We start from the raw sequence: 19545 nt of genomic DNA, 5'->3' as shown, positions 1-19545 counted from the left end.
GGCTTAAGTAGAAGTTCTCTGTGCTCAGTGTAATAAGTGGCTTAACTTTTTCAAGTGTCAATCTCTAAGCCTAGTCAATTTTTCATTTAACTGTGTTCCTCATACTTCCAGTGATAGGCACTTACCTGCCACACGCAAGGTACGTTCCCCTAAAAAATGCTATGCATCGTCTACACAAGGTCTCAAAGGAATACTCAGTATTAAGAGAAACATAGCATTCATTTCCTCAGTAACCTAACTCGGTCTCAAAGAGGTAAATTGCTAGTTTCCATTCACGATAACTATTTTTTTATCCCTTATTTTTTTTCTTATTATTTTTTTTAATGTTTGCAAAGTATCAAACTTGAATAAACTTTTATTTTTCATTTTTTTTTTGGATTGATTTTTCCAAATGACCTTACATGATCTGAGTTTATCCAGAACCAAAATGTAGTTGAGAGGTCACCATAGAAGCAAGAGTACTAGTCTGGTTCTATGAATTATGACTATTTTCAAAAATATCTACCATCAAAGTCAAGCATAATGTGATGAGATCCTAAAAGTAGGCCAACATTCAAATTCTTCTAGTAATACAAATGCTCACTTCATCCTATTATGGATAAGAAAATAAAGATCAATAGGCATACTGGCATACCAAATCACACAACATAAATATCTAGATGAAACGTGCTAGTATTTTGATTAAAGGAACAAAAAATCATGATTTGATGAATGATGCAACTAGGAAAAATTTATTATGCAAAAGAAATAAGCAAAAACTAAACTAAGCCAAATACATCTAATGCATCCCCCCAGACTTAAACTTTTCATTGTCCCAATGAAAACTAAAACAATGTGGAGGAGATTAAAAGTAAGAGAAGTTACCAAATGATGCATGCCCATGTCATTAACTTCTCCATCATGAAATTGCACTCCTCCGAATCTTCGAGTCCTATAAAAGAAAATTGTCAACAAAAATTAAGTAGAGGATGCATTTTTATTATAAAGAAAGAAATGAAACTAAAAAGAAACTAAAAAAAATGAAAGCAAAATTGAACTTGGGTTGCCTCCCAAGAAGCGCTTGTTTAAGGTCATTAGCTCGACCACCTCATTAAATTCATCGAAATCTCGCTCTTGGAGGGGTAAGATATTTCAACACCCCCTACCACGGGCTTTTATTATGGAGAGAGCTTTCATCAAAGGAGCTACAGAGTAAAGAATAACTCTTTCCATCTTCGTCTTCTTTAGAGTTCTTTCAGGTGGTTGAAGATGGTTCAGATCGAGCTTCCAATTATAGGCCTCATGAAAATCTGCACACCCAAAAGAAACCATACCTCTCGCAAGCATGCTATATTAGATAGAACTAGAATCTTATTAAGATGAACTGAGTATGTATCACAAATTGAATCACATCCAACAAAATCAATTATAGGTACCTCTATAAAATTTTCTAAAAGATCATAAGAAATACTAACCTTGCTTTACTGAGAGATACCTGAAAGTGCTAAACATGTGGATGTGACCTCTGCTGAATTAAATTATGGATCTAGCTCTGGCTTAAGTGGTGGTGCCTCTAAAAGTGGTGATTATTGGGGCTTTTCTTCTATTTCACAAGTCCCTACACAATGGTCCACAACATGTTCAATCCTTGCAACTCTCATAATCTCAAAAGGTTGTGTGGATAAAGGAGGTGATTCTTGAGATGCTGCTTCCACAACACAGCTCCCTACACTTCCTTTCATAAAATCATCATCAACACAAGCATCAATATATAAACCAACATCAATATACTCAGTGGGAGAATCATCTATAGGAGGATCACTAACTTCATTTGTAGTTTTAAGTTGATCTACCACATCACATTCATCATCTGAAAATTCAATTTCATTATAACACCCTATAAACCCAGAAGGTAAATCTGAAAACTTGTTATCCACTGCATTATCATCACAATTCTCATATGAAAAGTCCTCATCTTCATATACATCTAGAAATCTACACTCAACCATATTAGTGTCATAGAATTTGCCAAAGTCTTCGTTTTCATTGACCCTCACTAGCTTTTGTAGAAAAGGAACCTTTAGTGAAGGTCTTGGGAAAGGTACTTCCTTTTTCTCATATTCCCTTTGAGCTCACGGAGGAGGTCCAACTTGCTTATCTAGTGTAGGTGTGATCAATCATTCAGGGAAAGGTACTTGTGGCCTTTGGGAACTTCCTGGAGTAATGAAACTGAGTTCTTGAGGTCTTCTATTGTTCTTCTCCTCAATTCTAAACAAATCTTTTTCTTCATGATTCTTTCCACTTCTCAACTTAAAATTATTACATTGTTCACTAGACACTGTCTGTGTAGGATGGGGATCTTGTTTGAACCATTTTGAAACAATGATATCAATCTTTGCGCCCAAATGTTTGAACTCCCCATTCTATGACTTATGGATTTCAAAACTCTTGGATGGTTGAATTATATTTTATTTGACATGCTCTCTTGTATATATGGCTTGTACTTCTTGAATTTTTGAGGGAGATTCCATCTAACTTTTGCTTGACCATTTATAGAGGTTCAATGCTACTTGATCAATCAATGCATATGCTTCATCTACACTCTTGTCCATAAAAGAACCTCCAGCTGATGAATCTAACAAACACTTATTTGAGAAAGAAATTCCCCTATAGAATATGTGCAGGGTCAGCCATTTTTCCAGACCATGATGAGGGCACTGTCTTTGTAGACTCTTGAATCTATTTCATGCTTTAAATAATGATTCTCCATATGTCTGAGCAAAATTTATGATGTAATTCCTCATATAAATTATTCTACTTGGAGGAAAAAAATGATTCAGAAATTGCTTCTCCAATTATTCCCAGCTTGTGATGCTTTGAGGATGGAGAGAATATAATCAAGTCTTTGCTTTATCCTTAATACTGAAAGGAAATGTCATTAATCGAACTGCATCCGCCGAGACTCCTTCAAATTTCACCATATCACAAAGTTCTAGAAATGTCTCATGATGTAGATAAGGACTTTATAATATTCCTCCTCCAAATTTGTGACCTTGTATCATGAAAATTAACTCTGGGTCTAGTTGGAAACTTTCTGCTTCGATATGAGACTGCACGATGGGAGATAAAAATCTTGTAGAAATGGGTGCAGAGAAATCTCTTAAGGACCTGCTTGACATGCTAGTGCTCATGGTATCTAAAAAAATTATGAGAAAAAAACAAAAATAAAGAATTAAATACAAGAAATAAAATTTTATATGAAAAGCAAGAAAGAAAATGCAAAGGAAAAAGAAAAATGTCTAGGGTAACTCATGTGCTAATCAACTAATGTTAATAAAAAATAGTCCCCGGCAACGCCGCCAAAAACTTGTTACGAACCGCAAGTGCATGGATTCATCGTCAGTAATATATAAGATTGTCGAACCACAAGGACCGTTGATTAAGCACTAGAGATGTCACAAAGTAAGTTCTCTAGACAGCCGAAAGTTGGCTTTGAAGCTTGCAAACTAACGAGAGTGATTGAAGAGAGAAAGAGAAGGATGAGAGAATTGATCTTAGAGAGAATTGAGCTTTAGGAAATGGATTCTAGGATTTCGGTTTCATTGTGGTGGAACCTGATGTATCATATTCTATCTTTTCCTCATTATCAATCGACATGCATTCGCCGGAAGTTAAAGCCGCTATCCTTAAGCACTAAACGGAGAAGATCCCTGTGAAATCCTGTTACGGTTAACCCCTGTACAAGGGCACCTTGGTAGATCACAAGAATGCAAATCCAATCGGTATCATTAAGGATAGAGATAAGGGTTTAGTTCGGTCTATTACTTCCTTATGGAGAAGTTGCCTCTTCTTTCAAGGGAGTATCCTTGATGTCCGTGAACGGGTTACCCCTATTACTAAGGCCCCTCGGGCGTACGATCTAAGATCCTCTCTTTATGAAATTAGCAATTCCTATACAATCGATCAATATGACGAGATAATCTCAGCAAGTCTCATGCATATCAAATAGAAACAAAGCAAGAAAAATCATCCAATAAGTAAAGGCATAAACGTGAGTCTTACATCAAACCCTATCCAAAACTACTTCCTACATCCATAGAAAAGGAGATCTACTCCATTGTGAGGGAAGAAAAATCCCAAAATATAAAGTAAAGCATACTTACAACCCTTGATGTGAGAAGAAGGGGAAGAAGAGATGCTTGCCGAGGTTACCGATGTCTTGGTGATGCCTCCTTGCTCTGGAGATGGACGGAACGTCAAGGGATGATGGTGAATTAAGCTCTAGGGTTTCTCTCGAAGGGGAGAACCCTTTCCCGATAAAAGGAATGAAGTCCCGAACCAAAGATGCCCCAAAAATAGGGTTCTTGACCTTTTTATACATCCTCCAAGCTGCCCAGGAAAACCAAGATTACAGGGGTCCGGTAAACCGAGTTTTTCACCCATTAAACCAGGTTTTCTCGTGATTTACCCTCAATCAAAGTTGTATCTCTCGAAATTATCTTCAATCTGATACTTGGATAGAGTCCTGGCTCCAACCAAGCTGAAAGTTATGGCGGTTCAAACTTTGGTCTGCAGTCTGGGCGCAGGTCCAGTTGAACCCGCGGTTGGGAGGCATGACTGTGCCATTTAGCATGGGCAGACAATGCTTTCTCTCTGTTGGATCTGAAGCAAAGTTGTAGATGTTGAAGTTAGCTATGTTTTGGTATAAAGAACATCCTGAAACTCCAATGGAACACAAAGTTATGGCCAAATTATGAATGGTCTGCAATCTACCCAGAATTCAGCACAACCTTGTTTTGGCGTGGCACGTCCCGTGTTCTTCTTCACACGGTCGTGTGGAATCCACACGACCTCACACGACTTCTTCTCGTGTTGAGTCACATGGCCATGTGGCTCACAAGGCCGTAGCCGTTTTCTTCTCTACCGAGGTCACATGGCCGTGTGGATTCACACGGTCGTGACCTTTCTCTCCTCTAGATCGTTGGATCGGTCGTGGCATTTGGCACGGCCGTGTGTTGCTTGGCCATGGGATGTTGGCACGGCCGTGTGTCTCATACGATCGTGGCCCTCTTTAAATCTGGATTCCAGGCACGGTCGTTCCATTTGGCACGACCTGAACATGCTAATGGCCACACGACCGTGTGGCCTACACGACCCAAGCTCCTATGTGCATTTTTGCTCCATTTTCGCTCCAAATAGCGTCCTGTCATTAAAAACAAACAATGTCACGCCCCAGAGGAGTCTCTGTCCGAAGAAATTTCGGCAGCATCTCCCCTGTACGGCGGACAATCTGAAACTTTTCTACAAGCACTATATACCTCAGCCACATGCGGCTGGAATAATAACAATAAAAGAAAACAAACACCACGCAGTTAATATCAAATTCAGCCTCTGGCTGACACAACCACGCAGTAAAAAAAAAAATAAAGCAGCCCACTCGGCTGTACCAAAACCAAAACACAAAACTGCTAGCCGGCTAGGCTTACACAACCAATAACAAATACAAAACACCACATAACAACATCAACTCTCCAAAAATAAAACCAGAGTACCGAGCTAAACAAACTGATACATTAAAACAAGCAAAACATACGTGAAACCGATAAGTCCTCTGATGTGACGTGGGGACCAGCAGACAGGATACTCCAAGCGACACCAAAACCAAACCTGGTACCTGAAAAAGATAGTATCAACGGGGGTGAGTTCAACAACTCAAATACCAATAGACATGCCTAGTAAGATATATCTAACAGAAACATGGAATACAGCTTCCTAACCATATATCTAGGAAAGATGCAAAACTGAAGGTAACTAAGGAAACTGTACTCACCAGAACTCCTATCCAAACAAAAGGGTCATCAAACCGAAGTGCCTAAATCTCGTATGCATGTCAAACATATGCATCCAACCAAATGCAATAAATAAACAAACACAAGAAATAAATGCATCAATGCATATGATGTCAATGATGCGTCTTGGCAATCATCTCACACACAAATGGCGAGACCGAGTGGGTAGGGCATGACAACCGTGCACTCTGTCGTCACGCTCCCGATGAGTGACCGAGTGGACGGGATCTTGTCGGTACTCCTGTCCCGTGACCCCAAATCATAAATGGGGAGCTCAATGCTCTCAACTCCCGTACACGATGACGGGAGGAATCCCTGCCGGCTAACACGTTGTGTCACACTACCCATGAGCGGACCAACGAGCCAACAAAGTCCTCTAACTCACAGAATCGACCACTAACCCATGAGTGGTGGTGTGTGCAGATCCATGTAATGGCGATGTGCTCAACAACAATGGAGTCGACTATCGCAAGCATGCAATCATGATGCATGACACTAAGCATGGCAAAACCGATCAACATAACCATATCCATACATACAAAATGGGTAGTAAAAGCGATGGTCACATACCAAGATCTAGAGTACACAGTCGATAGAATATCAAAAATCCTATGTCCCGAACATAATAAGTATGGAATATCCCGATCAACATAGAAAAATCCATATATACATAATATGGGTACCACAATATCGATAAGTCAAATCCACGGATCTAGGGTATACAAGTCCTCTAAGGTATAACAACCTAGACCCAAATCATATCCCTCTTCCATAGCATATGTACCAACAATATACACAGATCAAAGAATCGGGGTCTAAACACGAATCATATATGATATACAAATAGAGGTACACAAATCTGATATGGCACAAAAACCTAAGTATCAGATAATCTAGATACACAGGCCAGAAACAACAATCCAAATCCTAGTCCTAACCTCAGTAAGCATGGTATGTCACTCTAGAAACTAAGATACTCATGGTAACAAGATAATCATGGCAACAAATCATGAGATATAATCACGGATACATCACAGGTGACAAACCTAACATGCTATGGATATCAAACAGTGACATACCAAAGGCAAACATGTTCATTGCATGTAGTTATAAAATACTATACATATCCAATGACAATATCATAAAAGATAAGTCAAGAGGTACCCGCCTCAAATCGCAGGTCCAATCTAGTCAAATCCAACGTCTCGTCTCAAACCAAAGTCCTGTATCAATCACAGGATTATAATTTAGCTAATTATATATGCAAACAACTAGCTAAATCTCAACTTAACCTAATTAGGGAAAACCCCAATCAAATAACCCTTTAATCCTATAATTGATCATGTGACCTACTACATCATGTATCAAAATTTACTATACCATGCCTCAAGCTGCACAGATTAACAACCTAAATCCTGAAAATAAACCAATCCTCTGTTCATAATTAATACTTAAATTCTTAGAACACATAAACTAATGATCCACTTAACCAATCCAGTTCACTACCATCCACTACTAAGCATCATGAATCAACCTCAAAACTTACCCGAATTCAAATGGGTTGTTGATAGCTCACCATCAAAGGATGACTTTAGATCGGAAGGTTGGCCGAAGCCATGGATCGTCCACGAACAGCACAGCTAGAGCTGCAATGGCTAACAACACCTACAAAGATTCCAAAACAAGTCATTCCTTGAAATCCTCATTCCACATCAATTGAAATCAAAGCTGAATACCAACAATTCCAAACTTGTATCCCACAAACTCTGTTACCTCACTGGCACAACACTTGGCACCTTCTCCAGCAGTGATGAATCCATCCAACAACCAATTCATCTCAAGAAAGCCTGTACACTGTGGTAGGGATCTGGAAATCCAAAAAAAATTCTGATCTGATGATAAACTACAGCAACCACCGGCCAAGATCAGAACAAGGAGAGGTAAGGAAACAACCATACCTTCTTGGGCCAGAAGAGGCGATCGATGGCTGAGTTAGACTCGGAGATAGGGCACGGCTGGGATGCTCAGGTGCTCGGCAATCGGCAGCAGTGGATCCGGAGGAGACTACGAGATTAGTACTCAACGATACCGATCAGTGCTAGGGCACGGCGACGGAAACTCGATCGAGGGTGACAGCGGCGTTGCTCAAAGCTATGGCACAGGCGCTATGGCAGAAGAAAAATGTCGCGAAGAGGAGATCGGAGGCGCCTACAATCGGGGAGTCAGTGTCGGCGCAAGAAGAGAAAAAAGGAGACTCGGTCGGCGGTCGCTCGAGCATCGCCGGCGCTAGGGCACAAGGATGGGGCGCCGGCAAGGCACAGTGGCGTTGCTGGCGGCAGTGGGCGTCGCTGGCGCAAATAGGAAGAAAGGTTCGGCTCGGGGAGGAAGTAGGAGAAGAGAGGAGGAGAAAACTGCTCGGCCGGCGGTTAGGGCACCGAAGGAGAAGGTGCGCGGCGGCGTCGGGAAGAAGAAGGAAAGGGTGCGGGGTTTGCTCGGGTTCGGCGACAAAAGCAAAGGAAAGAAATAAAGAAATAAAAAGGAAAAAGATATATAAATATAATCTTTTCCTCGCTTAAATCGGGTAGCCTAAACAGGCTTTTCCGGACCCCGTTCTTGTCCCCGTTAACTCGTCCATACGAGCTCCGAAAAATTTCCGAAAAATTTCCAAAAATTCCGAAAAATTCCCTTATTAATATTCGCCTATTCTCGGTATTTTACATTCTCCCCCACTTATAAAAATTTGGTCCCCAAATTTCGTTATCTACCATCAGCAACAACAGATACAGAGTATAAATGCTGAACGGTAAATAAATCACATACCTCAAGTGAAAAGATGGGGATATCGAGCTCGGATAGTATCCTCGAGCTCCCAAGTAGCCTCCTCGTCCGAATAATACTACCATCCGACTTTAACCAGCCGAACAGTCTTGTTCCTCAACTGACTCTCTTTCCAGTCCAGAATCCGTACCAGAATCTCCTCATAAGTGACGTCAGGCTGAACTGAAACTAAGACATCTATCAGCACATGTGTCGGGTCAGGTACGTATCTACCCAGCATAGATACGTGGAATCTATCGTGCACGCCTACCAAGGACGGTGGTAGTGCTAGCCAGTATGCTACCGCTCCAATCCTCTCCAAGATCTAGAAAGGTCCAATATATCGCGGAGCTGGCTTACCTCTGAGGCCAATCTTTTCACCCCCTTTCGTGGGTGAAACTCGCAAAAAAAAATATATATATGGTCGCCTCCAGAGAACTCTTAGAGTCTCCGACTCTGGTCTACCTAACTCTTTTGGCAGTCTTATACCTCTGACATCCTTTGTCTAATAGTACGGACCAACTCTGCCTCATGCTAGACTCTATGAGGTCCCAACAACTAGGCCTTCCCAACCTCATCCAGAGGGTGGGTGTCCGACAAGGCCTACCATACAACACTTCAACGGTGGCATTTGGATCGTCGAATGCAAACCATTGTTGTAGGCGAACTTTACCAATGGCAAATGGTCCTCCCAACTGCCTCCGAAAATCCAATACACAAGACTTCAACAAGTCCTCTAGAGTCTGAATGGTCCGCTGTGACTATCCATCTGTCTGAAGATGGAAAATTGTACTGAAACAGAGCTGCGTGCCCAAGGTCTGCTGCAGACTCTGTCAAAAACGAGACGTGAATCGGGGTCTCTATCCGAAATAATAATCAACGGAACACCACATGATCTGATGATCTCCCGGCAAAATAGATCTACCAATCAATCCAGGAAATCTGTCCCCCGATTAGCTAAAAAGTGCACGGATTTGGTTAATTGATCAACAATTACCCAAATCGCGTCATGGTCTCGTCATGTCCTCGGCAAACTCACCACAAAGTCCATAGTAATATGTTCTCATTTCCACTCGGGAAATAGGAATCCTCTATAGAAATCCGACAGGTCTCTGGTGCTCAGCCCTCTCCTGCTGACATACAAGACATCTAGCTACAAAATCCGCGATGTCTTCCTTCATGTCGTTCCACCAATAGGAACACCTCAAATCTTGGTGCATACGGGTACCGCCTGGGTGGACAGCAAATCATAAGCGATGAGCCTCCGGAAGTAACTCCTATAAGACCGGATGAGACTGAAGTACGCATAATCTACCTCGGAAGAGTATAACACCCTCCTCGTCTCGTGTGAACTCGGTCTACTGCCCGGAAGCTATCTGGCTGCAAATAAACTGCAAATATTGATCAGCAGCCTAGGGCTCTCGGATCCTCGTCCTAATTGACGACTGAGCAACCATGGTAACCAGAGTACCCTGCTCTGTCTGTCCTTATCCCTCAAGGCCCAACTCGGAGAAACCTTGAATCAAGTCTGTAACCACAACTCGGTGGCAAGCTAAAGTCCCTTTAGACTTCCGTCTAAGTACAACGACAACCACATTAGCTTTTCCCCAAATGATAGCTAATGATACAATCAAAATCCTTCAGGAACTTCATCTACCTCCTCTGTCTGAGATTAGGTTCCTTCTAAGTAAAACAGATATTTGAGACTCTTATGGTCAGTGAGAATCTCAAATGTAACGTCATATAAATAATGTCGCCAAATCTTCATGGCAAAAATAATAGCGACAAGCTTTAGATCATGTACAGGGTAGTTCTTCTCATGCTTCTTCAACCGACGAGAAGCATAGGAGACTACTCTATCGTGCTGCATCAAAACAGCGTCCAAACCCAGTAGAGATGCGTCGGTATAGAGCACGAATTCATCCTCTCTAGAAGGTACAACCAAAAATCGGAGCCAACACTAAACTCCGCTTCAGCTCCTATAAGCTGGTCTTGCAAACCTCAGTCCAAGTGAACTTCACGCCTTTCCTGATCAGGCGTGTAAGTAGCATAGCAATCCGTGAGAAACCCTCAACGTATCTCCAGAAATATCGAGCCAAACAAAGGAAGTTGCGAGCCTCTTATATCGACTCCGTCTACTCCCAACGGTAATAACCTCGATCTCCTGTGGAACCACGGTATACTTCTACTGGTGACCGTGTGTCTCAAACATCTCACAGAAGACAACCAAATCAGCACTACTGATAATCACATATAGATGTTCTCATCGAATCATCTCTAGATCTATGCAAAGGTAGTGTACGTGACTCACCTCGGATCCGAAATAGATCACATCATCGTCAACAAAGACAATGGAATTCGATCCAAACATCCTCGAAATACCAGAATCATCAAGTCTCTGAAAACATCTAAGGCACTGTAAGCCTATATGGCAAAACCAAGACACATAATGTCCGTATCACAGACATTCCTAACCATAAGATCCTCAACAATAAATAGATCTTATCACCAACGATATAAATCACCAAAGAATATATCCTCTAGTGTGAGAGCAATGCTCTATCACACGAAATACCACAAATGTGGGAGCAACGCTCTACCACAAGAAATCCTCCCTATGTGGGAGCAACGCTCCACCACAAATAATACATAAGTGCCCAAAGCACCTAATTATCTAGCTAGAGATTGCCTGAGGTCACTCTATCACAGATCACTGTGTGCAGTCAAGGGTATAAACACCCTAATAAGCAAATCAAATCCATAGTCAAGTGTATCATCATCCTAGTGGGTCGGTCACCCACTAATAGGAGAATAAATTGACAGGGTAATACAACTAATAACATAATGTAGACACTTACACTCTACATTCAACATAGGTAGAATCATCATGATACTACCAACAATGCACCTGGCACATGTGTACACACAACATATGTATGATCGACATAATCCTTCAATTAGTACACACCAAAAATACTCACATCATAGGTATAAATCACCGTGATACCTCCCATAATACAATCAGCATAAGCTCAATGATGCAATCGGTCAGTCTACCACAGGACTCCTACAACACATAATAATCATATCTACACACCACATAAATATGCATAATCAACATATTTTAAATCCAATCTACCACACAAACCCTACGCCACCTTCTAAGTTATCCTACAAGGTACTTACAGTCTAAATTTAAAGTACCCACGGAATAGGATAAATCAATCCTCTAAAGACTGACCAAACCAACAACGATATACGGCTAATTCAGTCTTTTCCCACGTCAGTAACAGTCATGTACTCCAATGTGCTCATAATATCCAACTAAGCACGAAAAATCAAAAGATTCGAACCTCTAAAAATAGAGTATAATTGTCCTCTACTGATCAAACCAACAAAACTAAATCAATCATCTTCTAACTAATCAAGAATACCTTAATCCTCCACAAGCAACTAAGGTATATCAATACACGACTACCCAAATCAACAAGTGTAAATCAGACTTCTACTGACCAATCTAACAAGAGTAAACCAATATTTACTGATGAAATTAACTGAGGTAATATGGTATTCTACTAGCTAAGTCAGCATGAATATATTGATATTATTCACTATCCAGCTAATAATAGCAGAGGCTGGTATGTGCCTCGATCTTCTAATCAACTAATAATAACAGAAGCTAAAAACTACTGGTGTATGATATAATAAATCACCAGAAACTGTAACCCTTAACCTCTATCAAGGTCGATCATCATCAGTGGTTTACCTAATGCATAAAACGTATGATATATCAACTAGACAGGTACTAGTAAAGAGTGCTAATACATGTCATAAACTGTAATACTCAACAGTGCATATACTAATAGAAAGGTAGGATAACAGTATATACTAACATACCTCCTATAGCTTGGAGATGTCCTGCTGCTGCCAGGTCCCAAAACCCGAAAAAAATCACATCGAGAAGACCAAAACACGAAATCCGAAACACCGGAAATAAGACTCGTAAGTCGATCTCTGATACCAAATAAATTGATATCAGATAAATCTCAAAAATCCAGAACACATAGCAAGTATCGTATACCGGCTCTGATACCACTAAATTGTCACGCCCCAGAGGAGTCTCTGTCCGAAGAAATTTCGGCAGCATCTCCCCTGTACGGCGGACAATCTGAAACTTTTCTACAAGCACTATATACCTCAGCCACATGCGGCTGGAATAATAACAATAAAAGAAAACAAACACCACGCAGTTAATATCAAATTCAGCCTCTGGCTGACACAACCACGCAGTAAAAAAATAAAATAAAGCAGCCCACTCGGCTGTACCAAAACCAAAACACAAAACTGCTAGCCGGCTAGGCTTACACAACCAATAACAAATACAAAACACCACATAACAACATCAACTCTCCAAAAATAAAACCAGAGTACCGAGCTAAACAAACTGATACATTAAAACAAGCAAAACATACGTGAAACCGATAAGTCCTCTGATGTGACGTGGGGACCAGCAAACAGGATACTCCAAGCGACACCAAAACCAAACCTGGTACCTGAAAAAGATAGTATCAACGGGGGTGAGTTCAACAACTCAGCGAATACCAATAGACATGCCTAGTAAGATATATCTAACAGTAATAAACATGGAATACAGCTTCCTAACCATATATCTAGGAAAGATGCAAAACTGAAAGGTAACTAAGGAAGCTGTACTCACCAGGAACTCCTATCCAAACAAAAGGGTCGTCAAACCAAAAGTGCCCTAAATCCTGTATGCATGTCAAACATATGCATCCAACCAAATGCAGCAAATAAATGCAGCAAACACAATCACAAGAAATAAATGCATCAATGCATATGATGTCAATGATGCGTCCTGGTCACCCCTGACGTCAGCCATCTCACACACAAATGGCGAGACCGAGTGGGTAGGGTGTGACAACCGTGCACTCTGTCATCGCTCTCGATGAGTGACCGAGTGGACGGATGTTGTCGTCCCGTGACCCCAAATCATAAATGGGGAGCTCAATGCTCTCAACTCCCGGCACGGGGAGGAATCCCTGCCGGCTAACACGTTGTGTCACACTACCCATGAGCGACCAACGTAGCCAAACAAAGTCCCTGCTGCAACACACTCGCCCGAATCGACCACTAACCCATGAGTGGTGGTGTGTGCAGATCCATGTAACTGGCGATGTGCTCAACAACAATGGAGTCGATTATCGCACAAAGATGCAATCATGATGCATGACACTAAGCATGGCAAAAGATCAACATAACCATATCCATACATACAAAATGGGTACTCGTAAAAGCGATGGTCACATACCAAGATCTAGAGTACACGTCAGATAGAATATCAAAATCCTATGTCCCGAACATAATAAGTATGGAATATCCTGATCAGCATAGAAAATCCATATATACATAATATGGGTACCACAGTATCAGTAAGTCAAATCCACGGATCTAGGGTATACAAGTCCTCTAAGGTATAACAACCTAGACCCAAATCATATCCCTCTTCCATAGCATATGTACCAACAATATACACAGATCAAAGAATCAGGGTCTAAACACCCGAATCATATATGATATACAAATAGAGGTACACAAATCTGATATGGCACAAAAACCTAAGTATCAGATAATCTAGATACACAGGCCAGAAACAACAATCCAAATCCTAGTCCTAACCTCAGTAAGCATGGTATGTCACTCTAGAAACTAAGATACTCATGGTAACAAGATAATCATGGCAACAAATCACGAGATATAATCACGGATACATCACAGGTGACAAACCTAACATGCTATGGATATCAAACAGTGACATACCAAAGGCAAACATGTTCATTGCATGTAGTTATAAAATACTATACATATCCAATGACAATATCATAAAAGATAAGTCAAGAGGTACCCGCCTCAAATCGCAGGTCCAATCCAGTCAAATCCAACGTCTCGTCTCAAACCAAAGTCCTGTATCAATCACAGGATTATAATTTAGCTAATTATATATGCAAACAACTAGCTAAATCTCAACTTAACCTAATTAGGGAAAACCCTAATCAAATAACCCTTTAATCCTATAATTGATCATGTGACCTACTACATCATGTATCAAAATTTACTATACCATGCCTCAAGCTGCACAGATTAACAACCTAAATCCTGAAAATAAACCAATCCTCTGTTCATAATTAATACTTAAATTCTTAGAACACATAAACTAATGATCCACTTAACCAATCCAGTTCACTACCATCCACTACTAAGCATCATGAATCAACCTCAAAACTTACCCGAATTCAAATGGGTTGTTGATAGCTCACCATCAAAGGATGACTTTAGATCGGAAGGTTGGCCGAAGCCATGGATCGTCCACGAACAGCACAGCTAGAGCTGCAATGGCTAACAACACCTACAAAGATTCCAAAACAAGTCATTCCTTGAAATCCTCATTCCACATCAATTGAAATCAAAGCTGAATACCAACAATTCCAAACTTGTATCCCACAAACTCTGTTACCTCACTGGCACAACACTTGGCACCTTCTCCAGCAGTGATGAATCCATCCAACAACCAATTCATCTCAAGAAAGCCTGTACACTGTGGTAGGGATCTGGAAATCCAAAAATTTCTGATCTGATGATAAACTACAGCAACCACCGGCCAAGATCAGAACAAGGAGAGGTAAGGAAACAACCATACCTTCTTGGGCCAGAAGAGGCGATCGATGGCTGAGTTAGACTCGGAGCTAGGGCACGGCTGGGATGCTCAGGTGCTCGGCAATCGGCAGCAGTGGATCCGGAGGAGACTACGAGATTAGTACTCAACGATACCGATCAGTGCTAGGGCACGGCGACGGAAACTCGGTCGAGGGTGACAGCGGCGTTGCTCAAAGCTATGGCACAGGCGCTATGGCAGAAGAAAAATGTCGCGAAGAGGAGATCGGAGGCGCCTACAATCGGGGAGTCAGTGTCGGCGCAAGAAGAGAAGAAAGGAGACTCGGTCGGCGGTCGCTCGAGCATCGCCGGCGCTAGGGCACAAGGATGGGGCGCCGGCAAGGCACAGTGGCGTTGCTGGCGGCAGTGGGCGTCGCTGGCGCAAATAGGAAGAAAGGTTCGGCTCGGGGAGGAAGTAGGAGAAGAGAGGAGGAGAAAACTGCTCGGCCGGCGGTTAGGGCACCGAAGGAGAAGGTGCGCGGCGGCGTCGGGAAGAAGAAGGAAAGGGTGCGGGGTTTGCTCGGGTTCGGCGACAAAAGCAAAGGAAAGAAATAAAGAAATAAAAAGGAAAAAGATATATAAATATAATCTTTTCCTCGCTTAAATCGGGTAGCCTAAACAGGCTTTTCCGGACCCCGTTCTTGTCCCCGTTAACTCGTCCATACGAGCTCCGAAAAATTTCCAAAAATTCCGGAAAATTCCCTTATTAATATTCGCCTATTCTCGGTATTTTACAAACAAAGAGCATATCTCCGAACAAAATATAAAAGAAGTATGACATTACAATGAAATAGGGTGCAATAAACATAGATTATGCTAATGAAATACAAGTAGATGTGCGTCAAGACATGCATATAAGTGTATATAATCTACGCGTATCACACCCCCAAACATAAACCTTTGCTTGTCCTCAAGCAAAACCCGGAATCTAGATTTATGTGCGTAGATGGCATGTAATAATCCCTAGTGAATTAATATAAACCTATCATATAGATTCATTGATGAGCATAATACCAAAATTGTTTGAATGTGGCCTAAGTAGAAGTTCTCCGTGCTCAGTGTAATAAGTGGCTTAACTTTTTCAAGTGTCAATCTCTAAGCCTAGTCAATTTTTCATTTAACTGTATTCCTCATATTTCCAGCGATAGGCACTTACCTGCCACACGCAAGATTCGTTCCCCTCAAAAATGCTATGCATCGTCTACACAATGTCTCAAAAGAATACTCAGTATTAAAAGAAACATAGCATTCATTTCCCCAGTAACCTAACTCGGTCTCAAAGGGATAAATTGCTAGTTTTCACTCACGATAACTATTTTTTTATCCCTTATTTTTTTTCTTATTATTTTTTTAATGTTTACAAAGTATCAAACTTGAATAAACTTTCATTTTTTATTTGTTTTTTGGGATTGATTTTTCCAAATGACCTTACATGATCTGAGTTTATCCAGTAACCAAAATGTAGTTGAGAGGTCACCATAGAAGCAAGAGTACTAGTCCGGTTCTATGAATCATGACTATTTTCAAAAATATTTACCATCAAAGTCAAGCATAATGTGAAGAGATCCTAAAACTATGCCAACATTCAAATTCTTCTAGTAATAACAATGCTCACTTCATGCTACTATGGATAGGAAAATAAATATCAATAGGCATACTGGCATACCAAATCACACAACATAAATATCTAGATGAAATGTGCTGGTATTTTGCTTTAAGGAACAAACAATCATGATGTGATGAATGATGCAACTAGGAAAAATTTATTATGCAAAAGAAATAAGTAAAAACTAAACTAAGCCAAATGCATCTAATGCATCCCCCCAGAGTTAAACTTTTCATTGTCCCAATGAAAACTAAAACAATGTGGAGGAGATTAATAGTAAGAGAAGATACCAAAGATGTGTGCCCATGTCATTAACTTCTCCATCATGTAATTGCACTCCTCCTAATCTTTGAGTCCTATAAAAGAAAATTTACAACAAAAATTAAGTAAAGGATACATTTTTATTATAAAGAAAGAAATGAAACTAAAAAGAAACTAAAAAAAATGAAAGCAAAATTGAACTTAAGTTGCCTCCCAAGAAGTGCTTGTTTAAGGTCATAAGCTCGACCACCTCATTAAATTCATCAAAATATCGATCTTGGAGGGGTAAGATATTTCAACACCCTCCTACCAAGGGCTCTTATTATAGAGAGAGATTTCATCAAAGGAGCTACAGAGTAAAGTATATCTCTTTCCATCTTCGTCTTCTTTAGAGTTCTTTCAGGTGGTTGAAGATGGTTCAGATCGAGCTTCCAATTATAGGCCCCATGAAAATCTCCACACCCAAAAGAAAAGCATACCTCTCCCAAGCATGCTATAGTAGATAGAACTATAATCTTATTAAGATGAACTGAGTATGTATCACAAATTGAATCGTATCCAACAAAATCAATTATATGTACCTCTATAAAATTTTCCAAAAGATCACAAAAAATACTAACCTTGTTTTACTAAGAGATACCTGAAAGTTCTACACATGTGGATGTGACCTCTGCTGAATTAAATTATGGCTCTAGCTCTAGCTTAAGTGGTGGTGCATCTAAAAGTGGTGATTCTTGGGGCTTTTCTTCTAATGCACAACTCCCTACACATTTGTCCACAACGTGTTCAATCCTTGCAACTCTCATAATCTCAGAAGGTTGTGTGGATAAAGGATGTGATTCTTGAGATGCTGCTTCCACAACACAGCTCCCTACACTTCCTTTCATAAAATCATCATCAACACAAGCATCAAAATATAAACCAACATCAATATCCTCAGTGGGAGAATCATCTATAGGAGGATCACTAACTTCATTTGTAGTTTTACGTTGATCTACCACATCACATTCATCATCTGAAAATTCAATTTCATCATAACACCCTGTAAACCCAGAAGGTAAATCTGAAAACTTGTTATCCACTGCATTATCATCACAATCCTCATATGAAAAGTCCTCATCTTCATATACATCTAGAAATCTACACTCAACCATATTAGTGTCACAGAATTTACCAAAGTCTACGTTTTCATTGACCCTCACTAGCCTTTGTGGAAAAGGAACCTTTAGTGAACGTCTTGGGAAAGGTATTTCCTTTTTCTCTTATTCCCTTTGAGCTCACGGAGGAGGTCCAACTTGCTTATCTAGTGTAGGTGTGATCAATCATTGAGGGAAAGGTACTTGTGGCCTTTGGGAACTTCCTGGAGTAATGAAACTAAGTTCTTGAGGTCTTCTATTGTTCTTCTCCTCAATTCTAAACAAGTCCTTTTCTTTATGATTCTTGCCACTTCTCAACTTAAAATTATTATACTATTCACTAGACACTGTCTGTGTAGGAGGGGGATCTTGTTTGAACCATTTTGAAACAATGATATTAATCTTTGCCCCCAAATGTTTGAACTCCTCATTCTGTGACTTGTGGATTTCAAAACTCTTGGACGTTTAAATTGTATTTTGTTTGACATGCTCTCTTGTATATATGGCTTGTACTTCTTGAATTTCTGAGGGAGATTGCATCCAACTTTTGCTTGACCATTCATGGAGGTTCAATGCTACTTGATCAATCAATGTATATGCTTTATCTACACTCTTGTCCATAAAAGAACATCCAGCTGATGAATCTAACAAATACTTATCTGAGAAAGAAATTTTCCTATAGAATATGTGCAGGTTCAGCCATTTTTTCAAACCATGATGAGGGCATTGTCTTTGTAGACTCTTGAATCTATTCCATGCTTCAAATAATGATTCTCCATATGTCTGAGCAAAATTTGTGATGCAATTCCTCATATAAATCATTCTACTTGGAGGGAAAAAATGATTCAGAAATTGCTTCTCCAATTGTTCCCAACTTGTGATGCTTTAAGGACGGAGAGAATATAATCAAGTCTTTGATTTATCCTTAATACTGAAAGGAAATGTCATTAATCGAACTGCATCCGCCGAGACTCCTTCAAATTTCACCATATCACAAAGTTCTAGAAATGTCCCATGATGTAGATAAGGACTTTCTGATATTTCTCCTCCAAATTTGTGACCTTATATCTTGAAAATTAACTCTAGGTCTAGTTGGAAACTTTCTGCTTCGATATGAGACTGCACAATGGGAGATAAAAATCTTGCAGAAATGGGTGCAAAGAAATCT

General features: G+C 40.4%; 2 non-coding genes across 2 annotated transcripts; both read left to right on the top strand.

The window, feature by feature from the left end:
• The first annotated feature begins 2679 nt into the window (after positions 1-2679).
• On the top strand, positions 2680-2785 carry LOC122035540. The gene has a single exon (XR_006127088.1). It is a non-coding gene; the product is annotated as a small nucleolar RNA R71 (small nucleolar RNA).
• Positions 2786-19086: 16301 nt separating this feature from the next.
• Positions 19087-19192, top strand: LOC122035487. Its single transcript, XR_006127036.1, has one exon. It is a non-coding gene; the product is annotated as a small nucleolar RNA R71 (small nucleolar RNA).
• The last annotated feature ends 353 nt before the right edge of the window (positions 19193-19545 follow it).

This window comes from Zingiber officinale, chromosome 11B (genome assembly GCF_018446385.1).
Source record: "Zingiber officinale cultivar Zhangliang chromosome 11B, Zo_v1.1, whole genome shotgun sequence".
In the NCBI taxonomy this organism is placed as follows: Eukaryota; Viridiplantae; Streptophyta; class Magnoliopsida; order Zingiberales; family Zingiberaceae; genus Zingiber; species Zingiber officinale.
Note: the sequence above shows the minus strand (reverse complement) of the source record. Positions and strands in the feature narration are given on the sequence as shown.